We start from the raw sequence: 19,651 nt of genomic DNA, 5'->3' as shown, positions 1-19,651 counted from the left end.
CAGCCAGAGTTCCCAGGCGGTCGCCGATCCGAATACTGACGTTGTTGCTTTTCTTCGGTGGTCAGACGGGAACAGGTCTTTCTTTAATGTAGTTAGTTTTTGGAATTTAGTGCTCCTACAAAACAGTACTCTCTGACGCGTTTCAAGAGCACATCTGTCGATTCGCAGTGTTTCGTTATTTTCAACGAGATCCTAGCACTCTTCCTCCGCGCATTCTTGTTCAAACTGAGTTCATTACTGTAATTTCGCATCTTACGTTTAATACAGTAGTTTAAAATGCTTGTGGAAGCATCTTTGTCGCACCTGAGAGTTTGCATGAAAAGAGGGCTGGCAGGTGTAGTGACATAAAATTTAAAAGAAGAGAGGGAGCCAACAGCACCCGGTGTTCCCAGGCGGTCACCCATCCAAGTACTAACCGGGCCCGATGTTGCTTAACTTCGGTGATCGGACGAGAACCGGTGTATTCAACATGGTATGGCCGTTGGCGTCCTTATACAGTAGCCGCACGGCAGAAGAAGGCTTCGCCTCTCCTCCCAACACACGCAATCGCCGTTTTCGGTGGCACATTTGACGCAAAGCACGTCCTTCCACCTCGAAGGCGACGCGCAGTGCGGCGCGCCGCCACGTGGGTCAGACGCACAACACAGCTGCTCGTTGCACCGCCTGTCATTCGTTTGTTCGACAAAGTATCCATCTCTTGTAGCGACGAAAGGTAAATTTTTGTTTACAAATTTGCCGCTGTGCACTGCTACAAAACAATATGCCCTGACGTATTTCACAACATTTCTGTCACTTCATACTGTTTTGTTATTTCCAGAGACTCTTTGGAAGTCTTCCTCGGCGCACTCTTTTCAAACTGAGTTCCTTAATATCGTATCTTACGATAGTTTAAAATCAGTATGGAAGCATCTTTGTCACATGAGAAAGGTAGCATGAAAAAAGGGCTGGCAGGGGTAGTGACAAGATAGCAAGAAATGAAGACAGAGGGAAGCGTTCTCACCTGCCTGACACTCGTCGCGCTTCCAGATATTTGCGTAATTTGCACGGTTCATTCTCGGCTGTCCCCTTCCGTCCCGACTTGTCCCGACTTAGCTCGACTGCCGCTCGCTGCCGCTCGGGTCGCGGTCCATATGACAGCACAAGTACGAGAAGCATCTGCGAGATGGGCGCGGCCCGAACCGGCGAGTCCGAGGCGCCGTGTGCGGGCGTTCGGAGCTACCAGTGCCGCTCTGTGCTGCGCCGTGCCGTGGAAAGGTGCGAAAACATGCACACAAGACACAGGCTTTTCGGCAAAGTATATATCTCTTGTAGCGACGAAAGGTAAATTTTTGTTTACAAATTTGCCCTTGTGCACTGCTACAAAACAATATGCCCTGACGTTTTTCACAACATTTCTGTCACTTCATACTGTTTTTATTATTCCAGAGACTCTTTGGAAGTCTTCCTTGGCGCACTCTTTTCAAACTGAATTCCTTAATATCGTATCTAACGATAGTTTAAAATCAGTATGGAAGCATCTTTGTCACTTGAGAAAGGTAGCATGAAAAAAGGGCTGGCAGGAGTAGTGACAAGAAAGCAAGAAATGAAGACAGCCAGAGTTCCCAGGCGGTCGCCGATCCGAATACTGACGTTGTTGCTTTTCTTCGGTGGTCAGACGGGAACAGGTCTTTCTTTAATGTAGTTAGTTTTTGGAATTTAGTGCTCCTACAAAACAGTACTCTCTGACGCGTTTCAAGAGCACATCTGTCGATTCGCAGTGTTTCGTTATTTTCAACGAGATCCTAGCACTCTTCCTCCGCGCATTCTTGTTCAAACTGAGTTCATTACTGTAATTTCGCATCTTACGTTTAATACAGTAGTTTAAAATGCTTGTGGAAGCATCTTTGTCGCACCTGAGAGTTTGCATGAAAAGAGGGCTGGCAGGTGTAGTGACATAAAATTTAAAAGAAGAGAGGGAGCCAACAGCACCCGGTGTTCCCAGGCGGTCACCCATCCAAGTACTAACCGGGCCCGATGTTGCTTAACTTCGGTGATCGGACGAGAACCGGTGTATTCAACATGGTATGGCCGTTGGCGTCCTTATACAGTAGCCGCACGGCAGAAGAAGGCTTCGCCTCTCCTCCCAACACACGCAATCGCCGTTTTCGGTGGCACATTTGACGCAAAGCACGTCCTTCCACCTCGAAGGCGACGCGCAGTGCGGCGCGCCGCCACGTGGGTCAGACGCACAACACAGCTGCTCGTTGCACCGCCTGTCATTCGTTTGTTCGACAAAGTATCCATCTCTTGTAGCGACGAAAGGTAAATTTTTGTTTACAAATTTGCCGTTGTGCACTGCTACAAAACAATATGCCCTGACGTATTTCACAACATTTCTGTCACTTCATACTGTTTTGTTATTTCCAGAGACTCTTTGGAAGTCTTCCTCGGCGCACTCTTTTCAAACTGAGTTCCTTAATATCGTATCTTACGATAGTTTAAAATCAGTATGGAAGCATCTTTGTCACATGAGAAAGGTAGCATGAAAAAAGGGCTGGCAGGGGTAGTGACAAGATAGCAAGAAATGAAGACAGAGGGAAGCGTTCTCACCTGCCTGACACTCGTCGCGCTTCCAGATATTTGCGTAATTTGCACGGTTCATTCTCGGCTGTCCCCTTCCGTCCCGACTTGTCCCGACTTAGCTCGACTGCCGCTCGCTGCCGCTCGGGTCGCGGTCCATATGACAGCACAAGTACGAGAAGCATCTGCGAGATGGGCGCGGCCCGAACCGGCGAGTCCGAGGCGCCGTGTGCGGGCGTTCGGAGCTACCAGTGCCGCTCTGTGCTGCGCCGTGCCGTGGAAAGGTGCGAAAACATGCACACAAGACACAGGCTTTTCGGCAAAGTATATATCTCTTGTAGCGACGAAAGGTAAATTTTTGTTTACAAATTTGCCCTTGTGCACTGCTACAAAACAATATGCCCTGACGTTTTTCACAACATTTCTGTCACTTCATACTGTTTTTATTATTCCAGAGACTCTTTGGAAGTCTTCCTTGGCGCACTCTTTTCAAACTGAATTCCTTAATATCGTATCTAACGATAGTTTAAAATCAGTATGGAAGCATCTTTGTCACTTGAGAAAGGTAGCATGAAAAAAGGGCTGGCAGGAGTAGTGACAAGAAAGCAAGAAATGAAGACAGCCAGAGTTCCCAGGCGGTCGCCGATCCGAATACTGACGTTGTTGCTTTTCTTCGGTGGTCAGACGGGAACAGGTCTTTCTTTAATGTAGTTAGTTTTTGGAATTTAGTGCTCCTACAAAACAGTACTCTCTGACGCGTTTCAAGAGCACATCTGTCGATTCGCAGTGTTTCGTTATTTTCAACGAGATCCTAGCACTCTTCCTCCGCGCATTCTTGTTCAAACTGAGTTCATTACTGTAATTTCGCATCTTACGTTTAATACAGTAGTTTAAAATGCTTGTGGAAGCATCTTTGTCGCACCTGAGAGTTTGCATGAAAAGAGGGCTGGCAGGTGTAGTGACATAAAATTTAAAAGAAGAGAGGGAGCCAACAGCACCCGGTGTTCCCAGGCGGTCACCCATCCAAGTACTAACCGGGCCCGATGTTGCTTAACTTCGGTGATCGGACGAGAACCGGTGTATTCAACATGGTATGGCCGTTGGCGTCCTTATACAGTAGCCGCACGGCAGAAGAAGGCTTCGCCTCTCCTCCCAACACACGCAATCGCCGTTTTCGGTGGCACATTTGACGCAAAGCACGTCCTTCCACCTCGAAGGCGACGCGCAGTGCGGCGCGCCGCCACGTGGGTCAGACGCACAACACAGCTGCTCGTTGCACCGCCTGTCATTCGTTTGTTCGACAAAGTATCCATCTCTTGTAGCGACGAAAGGTAAATTTTTGTTTACAAATTTGCCGTTGTGCACTGCTACAAAACAATATGCCCTGACGTATTTCACAACATTTCTGTCACTTCATACTGTTTTGTTATTTCCAGAGACTCTTTGGAAGTCTTCCTCGGCGCACTCTTTTCAAACTGAGTTCCTTAATATCGTATCTTACGATAGTTTAAAATCAGTATGGAAGCATCTTTGTCACATGAGAAAGGTAGCATGAAAAAAGGGCTGGCAGGGGTAGTGACAAGATAGCAAGAAATGAAGACAGAGGGAAGCGTTCTCACCTGCCTGACACTCGTCGCGCTTCCAGATATTTGCGTAATTTGCACGGTTCATTCTCGGCTGTCCCCTTCCGTCCCGACTTGTCCCGACTTAGCTCGACTGCCGCTCGCTGCCGCTCGGGTCGCGGTCCATATGACAGCACAAGTACGAGAAGCATCTGCGAGATGGGCGCGGCCCGAACCGGCGAGTCCGAGGCGCCGTGTGCGGGCGTTCGGAGCTACCAGTGCCGCTCTGTGCTGCGCCGTGCCGTGGAAAGGTGCGAAAACATGCACACAAGACACAGGCTTTTCGGCAAAGTATATATCTCTTGTAGCGACGAAAGGTAAATTTTTGTTTACAAATTTGCCCTTGTGCACTGCTACAAAACAATATGCCCTGACGTTTTTCACAACATTTCTGTCACTTCATACTGTTTTTATTATTCCAGAGACTCTTTGGAAGTCTTCCTTGGCGCACTCTTTTCAAACTGAATTCCTTAATATCGTATCTAACGATAGTTTAAAATCAGTATGGAAGCATCTTTGTCACTTGAGAAAGGTAGCATGAAAAAAGGGCTGGCAGGAGTAGTGACAAGAAAGCAAGAAATGAAGACAGCCAGAGTTCCCAGGCGGTCGCCGATCCGAATACTGACGTTGTTGCTTTTCTTCGGTGGTCAGACGGGAACAGGTCTTTCTTTAATGTAGTTAGTTTTTGGAATTTAGTGCTCCTACAAAACAGTACTCTCTGACGCGTTTCAAGAGCACATCTGTCGATTCGCAGTGTTTCGTTATTTTCAACGAGATCCTAGCACTCTTCCTCCGCGCATTCTTGTTCAAACTGAGTTCATTACTGTAATTTCGCATCTTACGTTTAATACAGTAGTTTAAAATGCTTGTGGAAGCATCTTTGTCGCACCTGAGAGTTTGCATGAAAAGAGGGCTGGCAGGTGTAGTGACATAAAATTTAAAAGAAGAGAGGGAGCCAACAGCACCCGGTGTTCCCAGGCGGTCACCCATCCAAGTACTAACCGGGCCCGATGTTGCTTAACTTCGGTGATCGGACGAGAACCGGTGTATTCAACATGGTATGGCCGTTGGCGTCCTTATACAGTAGCCGCACGGCAGAAGAAGGCTTCGCCTCTCCTCCCAACACACGCAATCGCCGTTTTCGGTGGCACATTTGACGCAAAGCACGTCCTTCCACCTCGAAGGCGACGCGCAGTGCGGCGCGCCGCCACGTGGGTCAGACGCACAACACAGCTGCTCGTTGCACCGCCTGTCATTCGTTTGTTCGACAAAGTATCCATCTCTTGTAGCGACGAAAGGTAAATTTTTGTTTACAAATTTGCCGTTGTGCACTGCTACAAAACAATATGCCCTGACGTATTTCACAACATTTCTGTCACTTCATACTGTTTTGTTATTTCCAGAGACTCTTTGGAAGTCTTCCTCGGCGCACTCTTTTCAAACTGAGTTCCTTAATATCGTATCTTACGATAGTTTAAAATCAGTATGGAAGCATCTTTGTCACATGAGAAAGGTAGCATGAAAAAAGGGCTGGCAGGGGTAGTGACAAGATAGCAAGAAATGAAGACAGAGGGAAGCGTTCTCACCTGCCTGACACTCGTCGCGCTTCCAGATATTTGCGTAATTTGCACGGTTCATTCTCGGCTGTCCCCTTCCGTCCCGACTTGTCCCGACTTAGCTCGACTGCCGCTCGCTGCCGCTCGGGTCGCGGTCCATATGACAGCACAAGTACGAGAAGCATCTGCGAGATGGGCGCGGCCCGAACCGGCGAGTCCGAGGCGCCGTGTGCGGGCGTTCGGAGCTACCAGTGCCGCTCTGTGCTGCGCCGTGCCGTGGAAAGGTGCGAAAACATGCACACAAGACACAGGCTTTTCGGCAAAGTATATATCTCTTGTAGCGACGAAAGGTAAATTTTTGTTTACAAATTTGCCCTTGTGCACTGCTACAAAACAATATGCCCTGACGTTTTTCACAACATTTCTGTCACTTCATACTGTTTTTATTATTCCAGAGACTCTTTGGAAGTCTTCCTTGGCGCACTCTTTTCAAACTGAATTCCTTAATATCGTATCTAACGATAGTTTAAAATCAGTATGGAAGCATCTTTGTCACTTGAGAAAGGTAGCATGAAAAAAGGGCTGGCAGGAGTAGTGACAAGAAAGCAAGAAATGAAGACAGCCAGAGTTCCCAGGCGGTCGCCGATCCGAATACTGACGTTGTTGCTTTTCTTCGGTGGTCAGACGGGAACAGGTCTTTCTTTAATGTAGTTAGTTTTTGGAATTTAGTGCTCCTACAAAACAGTACTCTCTGACGCGTTTCAAGAGCACATCTGTCGATTCGCAGTGTTTCGTTATTTTCAACGAGATCCTAGCACTCTTCCTCCGCGCATTCTTGTTCAAACTGAGTTCATTACTGTAATTTCGCATCTTACGTTTAATACAGTAGTTTAAAATGCTTGTGGAAGCATCTTTGTCGCACCTGAGAGTTTGCATGAAAAGAGGGCTGGCAGGTGTAGTGACATAAAATTTAAAAGAAGAGAGGGAGCCAACAGCACCCGGTGTTCCCAGGCGGTCACCCATCCAAGTACTAACCGGGCCCGATGTTGCTTAACTTCGGTGATCGGACGAGAACCGGTGTATTCAACATGGTATGGCCGTTGGCGTCCTTATACAGTAGCCGCACGGCAGAAGAAGGCTTCGCCTCTCCTCCCAACACACGCAATCGCCGTTTTCGGTGGCACATTTGACGCAAAGCACGTCCTTCCACCTCGAAGGCGACGCGCAGTGCGGCGCGCCGCCACGTGGGTCAGACGCACAACACAGCTGCTCGTTGCACCGCCTGTCATTCGTTTGTTCGACAAAGTATCCATCTCTTGTAGCGACGAAAGGTAAATTTTTGTTTACAAATTTGCCGTTGTGCACTGCTACAAAACAATATGCCCTGACGTATTTCACAACATTTCTGTCACTTCATACTGTTTTGTTATTTCCAGAGACTCTTTGGAAGTCTTCCTCGGCGCACTCTTTTCAAACTGAGTTCCTTAATATCGTATCTTACGATAGTTTAAAATCAGTATGGAAGCATCTTTGTCACATGAGAAAGGTAGCATGAAAAAAGGGCTGGCAGGGGTAGTGACAAGATAGCAAGAAATGAAGACAGAGGGAAGCGTTCTCACCTGCCTGACACTCGTCGCGCTTCCAGATATTTGCGTAATTTGCACGGTTCATTCTCGGCTGTCCCCTTCCGTCCCGACTTGTCCCGACTTAGCTCGACTGCCGCTCGCTGCCGCTCGGGTCGCGGTCCATATGACAGCACAAGTACGAGAAGCATCTGCGAGATGGGCGCGGCCCGAACCGGCGAGTCCGAGGCGCCGTGTGCGGGCGTTCGGAGCTACCAGTGCCGCTCTGTGCTGCGCCGTGCCGTGGAAAGGTGCGAAAACATGCACACAAGACACAGGCTTTTCGGCAAAGTATATATCTCTTGTAGCGACGAAAGGTAAATTTTTGTTTACAAATTTGCCCTTGTGCACTGCTACAAAACAATATGCCCTGACGTTTTTCACAACATTTCTGTCACTTCATACTGTTTTTATTATTCCAGAGACTCTTTGGAAGTCTTCCTTGGCGCACTCTTTTCAAACTGAATTCCTTAATATCGTATCTAACGATAGTTTAAAATCAGTATGGAAGCATCTTTGTCACTTGAGAAAGGTAGCATGAAAAAAGGGCTGGCAGGAGTAGTGACAAGAAAGCAAGAAATGAAGACAGCCAGAGTTCCCAGGCGGTCGCCGATCCGAATACTGACGTTGTTGCTTTTCTTCGGTGGTCAGACGGGAACAGGTCTTTCTTTAATGTAGTTAGTTTTTGGAATTTAGTGCTCCTACAAAACAGTACTCTCTGACGCGTTTCAAGAGCACATCTGTCGATTCGCAGTGTTTCGTTATTTTCAACGAGATCCTAGCACTCTTCCTCCGCGCATTCTTGTTCAAACTGAGTTCATTACTGTAATTTCGCATCTTACGTTTAATACAGTAGTTTAAAATGCTTGTGGAAGCATCTTTGTCGCACCTGAGAGTTTGCATGAAAAGAGGGCTGGCAGGTGTAGTGACATAAAATTTAAAAGAAGAGAGGGAGCCAACAGCACCCGGTGTTCCCAGGCGGTCACCCATCCAAGTACTAACCGGGCCCGATGTTGCTTAACTTCGGTGATCGGACGAGAACCGGTGTATTCAACATGGTATGGCCGTTGGCGTCCTTATACAGTAGCCGCACGGCAGAAGAAGGCTTCGCCTCTCCTCCCAACACACGCAATCGCCGTTTTCGGTGGCACATTTGACGCAAAGCACGTCCTTCCACCTCGAAGGCGACGCGCAGTGCGGCGCGCCGCCACGTGGGTCAGACGCACAACACAGCTGCTCGTTGCACCGCCTGTCATTCGTTTGTTCGACAAAGTATCCATCTCTTGTAGCGACGAAAGGTAAATTTTTGTTTACAAATTTGCCGTTGTGCACTGCTACAAAACAATATGCCCTGACGTATTTCACAACATTTCTGTCACTTCATACTGTTTTGTTATTTCCAGAGACTCTTTGGAAGTCTTCCTCGGCGCACTCTTTTCAAACTGAGTTCCTTAATATCGTATCTTACGATAGTTTAAAATCAGTATGGAAGCATCTTTGTCACATGAGAAAGGTAGCATGAAAAAAGGGCTGGCAGGGGTAGTGACAAGATAGCAAGAAATGAAGACAGAGGGAAGCGTTCTCACCTGCCTGACACTCGTCGCGCTTCCAGATATTTGCGTAATTTGCACGGTTCATTCTCGGCTGTCCCCTTCCGTCCCGACTTGTCCCGACTTAGCTCGACTGCCGCTCGCTGCCGCTCGGGTCGCGGTCCATATGACAGCACAAGTACGAGAAGCATCTGCGAGATGGGCGCGGCCCGAACCGGCGAGTCCGAGGCGCCGTGTGCGGGCGTTCGGAGCTACCAGTGCCGCTCTGTGCTGCGCCGTGCCGTGGAAAGGTGCGAAAACATGCACACAAGACACAGGCTTTTCGGCAAAGTATATATCTCTTGTAGCGACGAAAGGTAAATTTTTGTTTACAAATTTGCCCTTGTGCACTGCTACAAAACAATATGCCCTGACGTTTTTCACAACATTTCTGTCACTTCATACTGTTTTTATTATTCCAGAGACTCTTTGGAAGTCTTCCTTGGCGCACTCTTTTCAAACTGAATTCCTTAATATCGTATCTAACGATAGTTTAAAATCAGTATGGAAGCATCTTTGTCACTTGAGAAAGGTAGCATGAAAAAAGGGCTGGCAGGAGTAGTGACAAGAAAGCAAGAAATGAAGACAGCCAGAGTTCCCAGGCGGTCGCCGATCCGAATACTGACGTTGTTGCTTTTCTTCGGTGGTCAGACGGGAACAGGTCTTTCTTTAATGTAGTTAGTTTTTGGAATTTAGTGCTCCTACAAAACAGTACTCTCTGACGCGTTTCAAGAGCACATCTGTCGATTCGCAGTGTTTCGTTATTTTCAACGAGATCCTAGCACTCTTCCTCCGCGCATTCTTGTTCAAACTGAGTTCATTACTGTAATTTCGCATCTTACGTTTAATACAGTAGTTTAAAATGCTTGTGGAAGCATCTTTGTCGCACCTGAGAGTTTGCATGAAAAGAGGGCTGGCAGGTGTAGTGACATAAAATTTAAAAGAAGAGAGGGAGCCAACAGCACCCGGTGTTCCCAGGCGGTCACCCATCCAAGTACTAACCGGGCCCGATGTTGCTTAACTTCGGTGATCGGACGAGAACCGGTGTATTCAACATGGTATGGCCGTTGGCGTCCTTATACAGTAGCCGCACGGCAGAAGAAGGCTTCGCCTCTCCTCCCAACACACGCAATCGCCGTTTTCGGTGGCACATTTGACGCAAAGCACGTCCTTCCACCTCGAAGGCGACGCGCAGTGCGGCGCGCCGCCACGTGGGTCAGACGCACAACACAGCTGCTCGTTGCACCGCCTGTCATTCGTTTGTTCGACAAAGTATCCATCTCTTGTAGCGACGAAAGGTAAATTTTTGTTTACAAATTTGCCGTTGTGCACTGCTACAAAACAATATGCCCTGACGTATTTCACAACATTTCTGTCACTTCATACTGTTTTGTTATTTCCAGAGACTCTTTGGAAGTCTTCCTCGGCGCACTCTTTTCAAACTGAGTTCCTTAATATCGTATCTTACGATAGTTTAAAATCAGTATGGAAGCATCTTTGTCACATGAGAAAGGTAGCATGAAAAAAGGGCTGGCAGGGGTAGTGACAAGATAGCAAGAAATGAAGACAGAGGGAAGCGTTCTCACCTGCCTGACACTCGTCGCGCTTCCAGATATTTGCGTAATTTGCACGGTTCATTCTCGGCTGTCCCCTTCCGTCCCGACTTGTCCCGACTTAGCTCGACTGCCGCTCGCTGCCGCTCGGGTCGCGGTCCATATGACAGCACAAGTACGAGAAGCATCTGCGAGATGGGCGCGGCCCGAACCGGCGAGTCCGAGGCGCCGTGTGCGGGCGTTCGGAGCTACCAGTGCCGCTCTGTGCTGCGCCATGCCGTGGAAAGGTGCGAAAACATGCACACAAGACACAGGCTTTTCGGCAAAGTATATATCTCTTGTAGCGACGAAAGGTAAATTTTTGTTTACAAATTTGCCCTTGTGCACTGCTACAAAACAATATGCCCTGACGTTTTTCACAACATTTCTGTCACTTCATACTGTTTTTATTATTCCAGAGACTCTTTGGAAGTCTTCCTTGGCGCACTCTTTTCAAACTGAATTCCTTAATATCGTATCTAACGATAGTTTAAAATCAGTATGGAAGCATCTTTGTCACTTGAGAAAGGTAGCATGAAAAAAGGGCTGGCAGGAGTAGTGACAAGAAAGCAAGAAATGAAGACAGCCAGAGTTCCCAGGCGGTCGCCGATCCGAATACTGACGTTGTTGCTTTTCTTCGGTGGTCAGACGGGAACAGGTCTTTCTTTAATGTAGTTAGTTTTTGGAATTTAGTGCTCCTACAAAACAGTACTCTCTGACGCGTTTCAAGAGCACATCTGTCGATTCGCAGTGTTTCGTTATTTTCAACGAGATCCTAGCACTCTTCCTCCGCGCATTCTTGTTCAAACTGAGTTCATTACTGTAATTTCGCATCTTACGTTTAATACAGTAGTTTAAAATGCTTGTGGAAGCATCTTTGTCGCACCTGAGAGTTTGCATGAAAAGAGGGCTGGCAGGTGTAGTGACATAAAATTTAAAAGAAGAGAGGGAGCCAACAGCACCCGGTGTTCCCAGGCGGTCACCCATCCAAGTACTAACCGGGCCCGATGTTGCTTAACTTCGGTGATCGGACGAGAACCGGTGTATTCAACATGGTATGGCCGTTGGCGTCCTTATACAGTAGCCGCACGGCAGAAGAAGGCTTCGCCTCTCCTCCCAACACACGCAATCGCCGTTTTCGGTGGCACATTTGACGCAAAGCACGTCCTTCCACCTCGAAGGCGACGCGCAGTGCGGCGCGCCGCCACGTGGGTCAGACGCACAACACAGCTGCTCGTTGCACCGCCTGTCATTCGTTTGTTCGACAAAGTATCCATCTCTTGTAGCGACGAAAGGTAAATTTTTGTTTACAAATTTGCCGTTGTGCACTGCTACAAAACAATATGCCCTGACGTATTTCACAACATTTCTGTCACTTCATTCTGTTTTGTTATTTCCAGAGACTCTTTGGAAGTCTTCCTCGGCGCACTCTTTTCAAACTGAGTTCCTTAATATCGTATCTTACGATAGTTTAAAATCAGTATGGAAGCATCTTTGTCACATGAGAAAGGTAGCATGAAAAAAGGGCTGGCAGGGGTAGTGACAAGATAGCAAGAAATGAAGACAGAGGGAAGCGTTCTCACCTGCCTGACACTCGTCGCGCTTCCAGATATTTGCGTAATTTGCACGGTTCATTCTCGGCTGTCCCCTTCCGTCCCGACTTGTCCCGACTTAGCTCGACTGCCGCTCGCTGCCGCTCGGGTCGCGGTCCATATGACAGCACAAGTACGAGAAGCATCTGCGAGATGGGCGCGGCCCGAACCGGCGAGTCCGAGGCGCCGTGTGCGGGCGTTCGGAGCTACCAGTGCCGCTCTGTGCTGCGCCGTGCCGTGGAAAGGTGCGAAAACATGCACACAAGACACAGGCTTTTCGGCAAAGTATATATCTCTTGTAGCGACGAAAGGTAAATTTTTGTTTACAAATTTGCCCTTGTGCACTGCTACAAAACAATATGCCCTGACGTTTTTCACAACATTTCTGTCACTTCATACTGTTTTTATTATTCCAGAGACTCTTTGGAAGTCTTCCTTGGCGCACTCTTTTCAAACTGAATTCCTTAATATCGTATCTAACGATAGTTTAAAATCAGTATGGAAGCATCTTTGTCACTTGAGAAAGGTAGCATGAAAAAAGGGCTGGCAGGAGTAGTGACAAGAAAGCAAGAAATGAAGACAGCCAGAGTTCCCAGGCGGTCGCCGATCCGAATACTGACGTTGTTGCTTTTCTTCGGTGGTCAGACGGGAACAGGTCTTTCTTTAATGTAGTTAGTTTTTGGAATTTAGTGCTCCTACAAAACAGTACTCTCTGACGCGTTTCAAGAGCACATCTGTCGATTCGCAGTGTTTCGTTATTTTCAACGAGATCCTAGCACTCTTCCTCCGCGCATTCTTGTTCAAACTGAGTTCATTACTGTAATTTCGCATCTTACGTTTAATACAGTAGTTTAAAATGCTTGTGGAAGCATCTTTGTCGCACCTGAGAGTTTGCATGAAAAGAGGGCTGGCAGGTGTAGTGACATAAAATTTAAAAGAAGAGAGGGAGCCAACAGCACCCGGTGTTCCCAGGCGGTCACCCATCCAAGTACTAACCGGGCCCGATGTTGCTTAACTTCGGTGATCGGACGAGAACCGGTGTATTCAACATGGTATGGCCGTTGGCGTCCTTATACAGTAGCCGCACGGCAGAAGAAGGCTTCGCCTCTCCTCCCAACACACGCAATCGCCGTTTTCGGTGGCACATTTGACGCAAAGCACGTCCTTCCACCTCGAAGGCGACGCGCAGTGCGGCGCGCCGCCACGTGGGTCAGACGCACAACACAGCTGCTCGTTGCACCGCCTGTCATTCGTTTGTTCGACAAAGTATCCATCTCTTGTAGCGACGAAAGGTAAATTTTTGTTTACAAATTTGCCGTTGTGCACTGCTACAAAACAATATGCCCTGACGTATTTCACAACATTTCTGTCACTTCATACTGTTTTGTTATTTCCAGAGACTCTTTGGAAGTCTTCCTCGGCGCACTCTTTTCAAACTGAGTTCCTTAATATCGTATCTTACGATAGTTTAAAATCAGTATGGAAGCATCTTTGTCACATGAGAAAGGTAGCATGAAAAAAGGGCTGGCAGGGGTAGTGACAAGATAGCAAGAAATGAAGACAGAGGGAAGCGTTCTCACCTGCCTGACACTCGTCGCGCTTCCAGATATTTGCGTAATTTGCACGGTTCATTCTCGGCTGTCCCCTTCCGTCCCGACTTGTCCCGACTTAGCTCGACTGCCGCTCGCTGCCGCTCGGGTCGCGGTCCATATGACAGCACAAGTACGAGAAGCATCTGCGAGATGGGCGCGGCCCGAACCGGCGAGTCCGAGGCGCCGTGTGCGGGCGTTCGGAGCTACCAGTGCCGCTCTGTGCTGCGCCGTGCCGTGGAAAGGTGCGAAAACATGCACACAAGACACAGGCTTTTCGGCAAAGTATATATCTCTTGTAGCGACGAAAGGTAAATTTTTGTTTACAAATTTGCCCTTGTGCACTGCTACAAAACAATATGCCCTGACGTTTTTCACAACATTTCTGTCACTTCATACTGTTTTTATTATTCCAGAGACTCTTTGGAAGTCTTCCTTGGCGCACTCTTTTCAAACTGAATTCCTTAATATCGTATCTAACGATAGTTTAAAATCAGTATGGAAGCATCTTTGTCACTTGAGAAAGGTAGCATGAAAAAAGGGCTGGCAGGAGTAGTGACAAGAAAGCAAGAAATGAAGACAGCCAGAGTTCCCAGGCGGTCGCCGATCCGAATACTGACGTTGTTGCTTTTCTTCGGTGGTCAGACGGGAACAGGTCTTTCTTTAATGTAGTTAGTTTTTGGAATTTAGTGCTCCTACAAAACAGTACTCTCTGACGCGTTTCAAGAGCACATCTGTCGATTCGCAGTGTTTCGTTATTTTCAACGAGATCCTAGCACTCTTCCTCCGCGCATTCTTGTTCAAACTGAGTTCATTACTGTAATTTCGCATCTTACGTTTAATACAGTAGTTTAAAATGCTTGTGGAAGCATCTTTGTCGCACCTGAGAGTTTGCATGAAAAGAGGGCTGGCAGGTGTAGTGACATAAAATTTAAAAGAAGAGAGGGAGCCAACAGCACCCGGTGTTCCCAGGCGGTCACCCATCCAAGTACTAACCGGGCCCGATGTTGCTTAACTTCGGTGATCGGACGAGAACCGGTGTATTCAACATGGTATGGCCGTTGGCGTCCTTATACAGTAGCCGCACGGCAGAAGAAGGCTTCGCCTCTCCTCCCAACACACGCAATCGCCGTTTTCGGTGGCACATTTGACGCAAAGCACGTCCTTCCACCTCGAAGGCGACGCGCAGTGCGGCGCGCCGCCACGTGGGTCAGACGCACAACACAGCTGCTCGTTGCACCGCCTGTCATTCGTTTGTTCGACAAAGTATCCATCTCTTGTAGCGACGAAAGGTAAATTTTTGTTTACAAATTTGCCGTTGTGCACTGCTACAAAACAATATGCCCTGACGTATTTCACAACATTTCTGTCACTTCATACTGTTTTGTTATTTCCAGAGACTCTTTGGAAGTCTTCCTCGGCGCACTCTTTTCAAACTGAGTTCCTTAATATCGTATCTTACGATAGTTTAAAATCAGTATGGAAGCATCTTTGTCACATGAGAAAGGTAGCATGAAAAAAGGGCTGGCAGGGGTAGTGACAAGATAGCAAGAAATGAAGACAGAGGGAAGCGTTCTCACCTGCCTGACACTCGTCGCGCTTCCAGATATTTGCGTAATTTGCACGGTTCATTCTCGGCTGTCCCCTTCCGTCCCGACTTGTCCCGACTTAGCTCGACTGCCGCTCGCTGCCGCTCGGGTCGCGGTCCATATGACAGCACAAGTACGAGAAGCATCTGCGAGATGGGCGCGGCCCGAACCGGCGAGTCCGAGGCGCCGTGTGCGGGCGTTCGGAGCTACCAGTGCCGCTCTGTGCTGCGCCGTGCCGTGGAAAGGTGCGAAAACATGCACACAAGACACAGGCTTTTCGGCAAAGTATATATCTCTTGTAGCGACGAAAGGTAAATTTTTGTTTACAAATTTGCCCTTGTGCACTGCTACAAAACAATATGCCCTGACGTTTTTCACAACATTTCTGTCACTTCATACTGTTTTTATTATTCCAGAGACTCTTTGGAAGTCTTCCTTGGCGCACTCTTTTCAAACTGAATTCCTTAATATCGTATCTAACGATAGTTTAAAATCAGTATGGAAGCATCTTTGTCACTTGAGAAAGGTAGCATGAAAAAAGGGCTGGCAGGAGTAGTGACAAGAAAGCAAGAAATGAAGACAGCCAGAGTTCCCAGGCGGTCGCCGATCCGAATACTGACGTTGTTGCTTTTCTTCGGTGGTCAGACGGGAACAGGTCTTTCTTTAATGTAGTTAGTTTTTGGAATTTAGTGCTCCTACAAAACAGTACTCTCTGACGCGTTTCAAGAGCACATCTGTCGATTCGCAGTGTTTCGTTATTTTCAACGAGATCCTAGCACTCTTCCTCCGCGCATTCTTGTTCAAACTGAGTTCATTACTGTAATTTCGCATCTTACGTTTAATACAGTAGTTTAAAATGCTTGTGGAAGCATCTTTGTCGCACCTGAGAGTTTGCATGAAAAGAGGGCTGGCAGGTGTAGTGACATAAAATTTAAAAGAAGAGAGGGAGCCAACAGCACCCGGTGTTCCCAGGCGGTCACCCATCCAAGTACTAACCGGGCCCGATGTTGCTTAACTTCGGTGATCGGACGAGAACCGGTGTATTCAACATGGTATGGCCGTTGGCGTCCTTATACAGTAGCCGCACGGCAGAAGAAGGCTTCGCCTCTCCTCCCAACACACGCAATCGCCGTTTTCGGTGGCACATTTGACGCAAAGCACGTCCTTCCACCTCGAAGGCGACGCGCAGTGCGGCGCGCCGCCACGTGGGTCAGACGCACAACACAGCTGCTCGTTGCACCGCCTGTCATTCGTTTGTTCGACAAAGTATCCATCTCTTGTAGCGACGAAAGGTAAATTTTTGTTTACAAATTTGCCGTTGTGCACTGCTACAAAACAATATGCCCTGACGTATTTCACAACATTTCTGTCACTTCATACTGTTTTGTTATTTCCAGAGACTCTTTGGAAGTCTTCCTCGGCGCACTCTTTTCAAACTGAGTTCCTTAATATCGTATCTTACGATAGTTTAAAATCAGTATGGAAGCATCTTTGTCACATGAGAAAGGTAGCATGAAAAAAGGGCTGGCAGGGGTAGTGACAAGATAGCAAGAAATGAAGACAGAGGGAAGCGTTCTCACCTGCCTGACACTCGTCGCGCTTCCAGATATTTGCGTAATTTGCACGGTTCATTCTCGGCTGTCCCCTTCCGTCCCGACTTGTCCCGACTTAGCTCGACTGCCGCTCGCTGCCGCTCGGGTCGCGGTCCATATGACAGCACAAGTACGAGAAGCATCTGCGAGATGGGCGCGGCCCGAACCGGCGAGTCCGAGGCGCCGTGTGCGGGCGTTCGGAGCTACCAGTGCCGCTCTGTGCTGCGCCGTGCCGTGGAAAGGTGCGAAAACATGCACACAAGACACAGGCTTTTCGGCAAAGTATATATCTCTTGTAGCGACGAAAGGTAAATTTTTGTTTACAAATTTGCCCTTGTGCACTGCTACAAAACAATATGCCCTGACGTTTTTCACAACATTTCTGTCACTTCATACTGTTTTTATTATTCCAGAGACTCTTTGGAAGTCTTCCTTGGCGCACTCTTTTCAAACTGAATTCCTTAATATCGTATCTAACGATAGTTTAAAATCAGTATGGAAGCATCTTTGTCACTTGAGAAAGGTAGCATGAAAAAAGGGCTGGCAGGAGTAGTGACAAGAAAGCAAGAAATGAAGACAGCCAGAGTTCCCAGGCGGTCGCCGATCCGAATACTGACGTTGTTGCTTTTCTTCGGTGGTCAGACGGGAACAGGTCTTTCTTTAATGTAGTTAGTTTTTGGAATTTAGTGCTCCTACAAAACAGTACTCTCTGACGCGTTTCAAGAGCACATCTGTCGATTCGCAGTGTTTCGTTATTTTCAACGAGATCCTAGCACTCTTCCTCCGCGCATTCTTGTTCAAACTGAGTTCATTACTGTAATTTCGCATCTTACGTTTAATACAGTAGTTTAAAATGCTTGTGGAAGCATCTTTGTCGCACCTGAGAGTTTGCATGAAAAGAGGGCTGGCAGGTGTAGTGACATAAAATTTAAAAGAAGAGAGGGAGCCAACAGCACCCGGTGTTCCCAGGCGGTCACCCATCCAAGTACTAACCGGGCCCGATGTTGCTTAACTTCGGTGATCGGACGAGAACCGGTGTATTCAACATGGTATGGCCGTTGGCGTCCTTATACAGTAGCCGCACGGCAGAAGAAGGCTTCGCCTCTCCTCCCAACACACGCAATCGCCGTTTTCGGTGGCACATTTGACGCAAAGCACGTCCTTCCACCTCGAAGGCGACGCGCAGTGCGGCGCGCCGCCACGTGGGTCAGACGCACAACACAGCTGCTCGTTGCACCGCCTGTCATTCGTTTGTTCGACAAAGTATCCATCTCTTGTAGCGACGAAAGGTAAATTTTTGTTTACAAATTTGCCGTTGTGCACTGCTACAAAACAATATGCCCTGACGTATTTCACAACATTTCTGTCACTTCATACTGTTTTGTTATTTCCAGAGACTCTTTGGAAGTCTTCCTCGGCGCACTCTTTTCAAACTGAGTTCCTTAATATCGTATCTTACGATAGTTTAAAATCAGTATGGAAGCATCTTTGTCACATGAGAAAGGTAGCATGAAAAAAGGGCTGGCAGGGGTAGTGACAAGATAGCAAGAAATGAAGACAGAGGGAAGCGTTCTCACCTGCCTGACACTCGTCGCGCTTCCAGATATTTGCGTAATTTGCACGGTTCATTCTCGGCTGTCCCCTTCCGTCCCGACTTGTCCCGACTTAGCTCGACTGCCGCTCGCTGCCGCTCGGGTCGCGGTCCATATGACAGCACAAGTACGAGAAGCATCTGCGAGATGGGCGCGGCCCGAACCGGCGAGTCCGAGGCGCCGTGTGCGGGCGTTCGGAGCTACCAGTGCCGCTCTGTGCTGCGCCGTGCCGTGGAAAGGTGCGAAAACATGCACACAAGACACAGGCTTTTCGGCAAAGTATATATCTCTTGTAGCGACGAAAGGTAAATTTTTGTTTACAAATTTGCCCTTGTGCACTGCTACAAAACAATATGCCCTGACGTTTTTCACAACATTTCTGTCACTTCATACTGTTTTTATTATTCCAGAGACTCTTTGGAAGTCTTCCTTGGCGCACTCTTTTCAAACTGAATTCCTTAATATCGTATCTAACGATAGTTTAAAATCAGTATGGAAGCATCTTTGTCACTTGAGAAAGGTAGCATGAAAAAAGGGCTGGCAGGAGTAGTGACAAGAAAGCAAGAAATGAAGACAGCCAGAGTTCCCAGGCGGTCGCCGATCCGAATACTGACGTTGTTGCTTTTCTTCGGTGGTCAGACGGGAACAGGTCTTTCTTTAATGTAGTTAGTTTTTGGAATTTAGTGCTCCTACAAAACAGTACTCTCTGACGCGTTTCAAGAGCACATCTGTCGATTCGCAGTGTTTCGTTATTTTCAACGAGATCCTAGCACTCTTCCTCCGCGCATTCTTGTTCAAACTGAGTTCATTACTGTAATTTCGCATCTTACGTTTAATACAGTAGTTTAAAATGCTTGTGGAAGCATCTTTGTCGCACCTGAGAGTTTGCATGAAAAGAGGGCTGGCAGGTGTAGTGACATAAAATTTAAAAGAAGAGAGGGAGCCAACAGCACCCGGTGTTCCCAGGCGGTCACCCATCCAAGTACTAACCGGGCCCGATGTTGCTTAACTTCGGTGATCGGACGAGAACCGGTGTATTCAACATGGTATGGCCGTTGGCGTCCTTATACAGTAGCCGCACGGCAGAAGAAGGCTTCGCCTCTCCTCCCAACACACGCAATCGCCGTTTTCGGTGGCACATTTGACGCAAAGCACGT

General features: G+C 47.8%; 13 non-coding genes across 13 annotated transcripts; all 13 read right to left on the bottom strand.

The window, feature by feature from the left end:
* Window positions 1-367: 367 nt before the first annotated feature.
* Window positions 368-486, bottom strand: LOC126274975 (5S ribosomal RNA). Its single transcript, XR_007550513.1, has one exon. It is a non-coding gene; the product is annotated as a 5S ribosomal RNA (ribosomal RNA).
* A 1,470-nt stretch (window positions 487-1,956) lies between these two features.
* LOC126274974 (5S ribosomal RNA) lies at window positions 1,957-2,075 on the bottom strand. The gene has a single exon (XR_007550512.1). It is a non-coding gene; the product is annotated as a 5S ribosomal RNA (ribosomal RNA).
* Window positions 2,076-3,545: 1,470 nt separating this feature from the next.
* Window positions 3,546-3,664, bottom strand: LOC126274973 (5S ribosomal RNA). Its single transcript, XR_007550511.1, has one exon. It is a non-coding gene; the product is annotated as a 5S ribosomal RNA (ribosomal RNA).
* Window positions 3,665-5,134: 1,470 nt separating this feature from the next.
* LOC126274972 (5S ribosomal RNA) lies at window positions 5,135-5,253 on the bottom strand. The gene has a single exon (XR_007550510.1). It is a non-coding gene; the product is annotated as a 5S ribosomal RNA (ribosomal RNA).
* A 1,470-nt stretch (window positions 5,254-6,723) lies between these two features.
* On the bottom strand, window positions 6,724-6,842 carry LOC126274971 (5S ribosomal RNA). The gene has a single exon (XR_007550509.1). It is a non-coding gene; the product is annotated as a 5S ribosomal RNA (ribosomal RNA).
* Window positions 6,843-8,312: 1,470 nt separating this feature from the next.
* Window positions 8,313-8,431, bottom strand: LOC126274970 (5S ribosomal RNA). The gene has a single exon (XR_007550508.1). It is a non-coding gene; the product is annotated as a 5S ribosomal RNA (ribosomal RNA).
* Window positions 8,432-9,901: 1,470 nt separating this feature from the next.
* LOC126274969 (5S ribosomal RNA) lies at window positions 9,902-10,020 on the bottom strand. Its single transcript, XR_007550507.1, has one exon. It is a non-coding gene; the product is annotated as a 5S ribosomal RNA (ribosomal RNA).
* Window positions 10,021-11,490: 1,470 nt separating this feature from the next.
* On the bottom strand, window positions 11,491-11,609 carry LOC126274968 (5S ribosomal RNA). Its single transcript, XR_007550506.1, has one exon. It is a non-coding gene; the product is annotated as a 5S ribosomal RNA (ribosomal RNA).
* A 1,470-nt stretch (window positions 11,610-13,079) lies between these two features.
* Window positions 13,080-13,198, bottom strand: LOC126274966 (5S ribosomal RNA). Its single transcript, XR_007550504.1, has one exon. It is a non-coding gene; the product is annotated as a 5S ribosomal RNA (ribosomal RNA).
* Window positions 13,199-14,668: 1,470 nt separating this feature from the next.
* LOC126274963 (5S ribosomal RNA) lies at window positions 14,669-14,787 on the bottom strand. The gene has a single exon (XR_007550503.1). It is a non-coding gene; the product is annotated as a 5S ribosomal RNA (ribosomal RNA).
* Window positions 14,788-16,257: 1,470 nt separating this feature from the next.
* LOC126274962 (5S ribosomal RNA) lies at window positions 16,258-16,376 on the bottom strand. Its single transcript, XR_007550502.1, has one exon. It is a non-coding gene; the product is annotated as a 5S ribosomal RNA (ribosomal RNA).
* Window positions 16,377-17,846: 1,470 nt separating this feature from the next.
* LOC126274961 (5S ribosomal RNA) lies at window positions 17,847-17,965 on the bottom strand. The gene has a single exon (XR_007550501.1). It is a non-coding gene; the product is annotated as a 5S ribosomal RNA (ribosomal RNA).
* Window positions 17,966-19,435: 1,470 nt separating this feature from the next.
* Window positions 19,436-19,554, bottom strand: LOC126274960 (5S ribosomal RNA). Its single transcript, XR_007550500.1, has one exon. It is a non-coding gene; the product is annotated as a 5S ribosomal RNA (ribosomal RNA).
* Between the last annotated feature and the right edge of the window lie 97 nt (window positions 19,555-19,651).

The sequence above is a fragment of the Schistocerca gregaria genome, chromosome 5 (assembly GCF_023897955.1).
Source record: "Schistocerca gregaria isolate iqSchGreg1 chromosome 5, iqSchGreg1.2, whole genome shotgun sequence".
In the NCBI taxonomy this organism is placed as follows: domain Eukaryota; kingdom Metazoa; phylum Arthropoda; class Insecta; order Orthoptera; family Acrididae; genus Schistocerca; species Schistocerca gregaria.
Note: the sequence above shows the minus strand (reverse complement) of the source record. Positions and strands in the feature narration are given on the sequence as shown.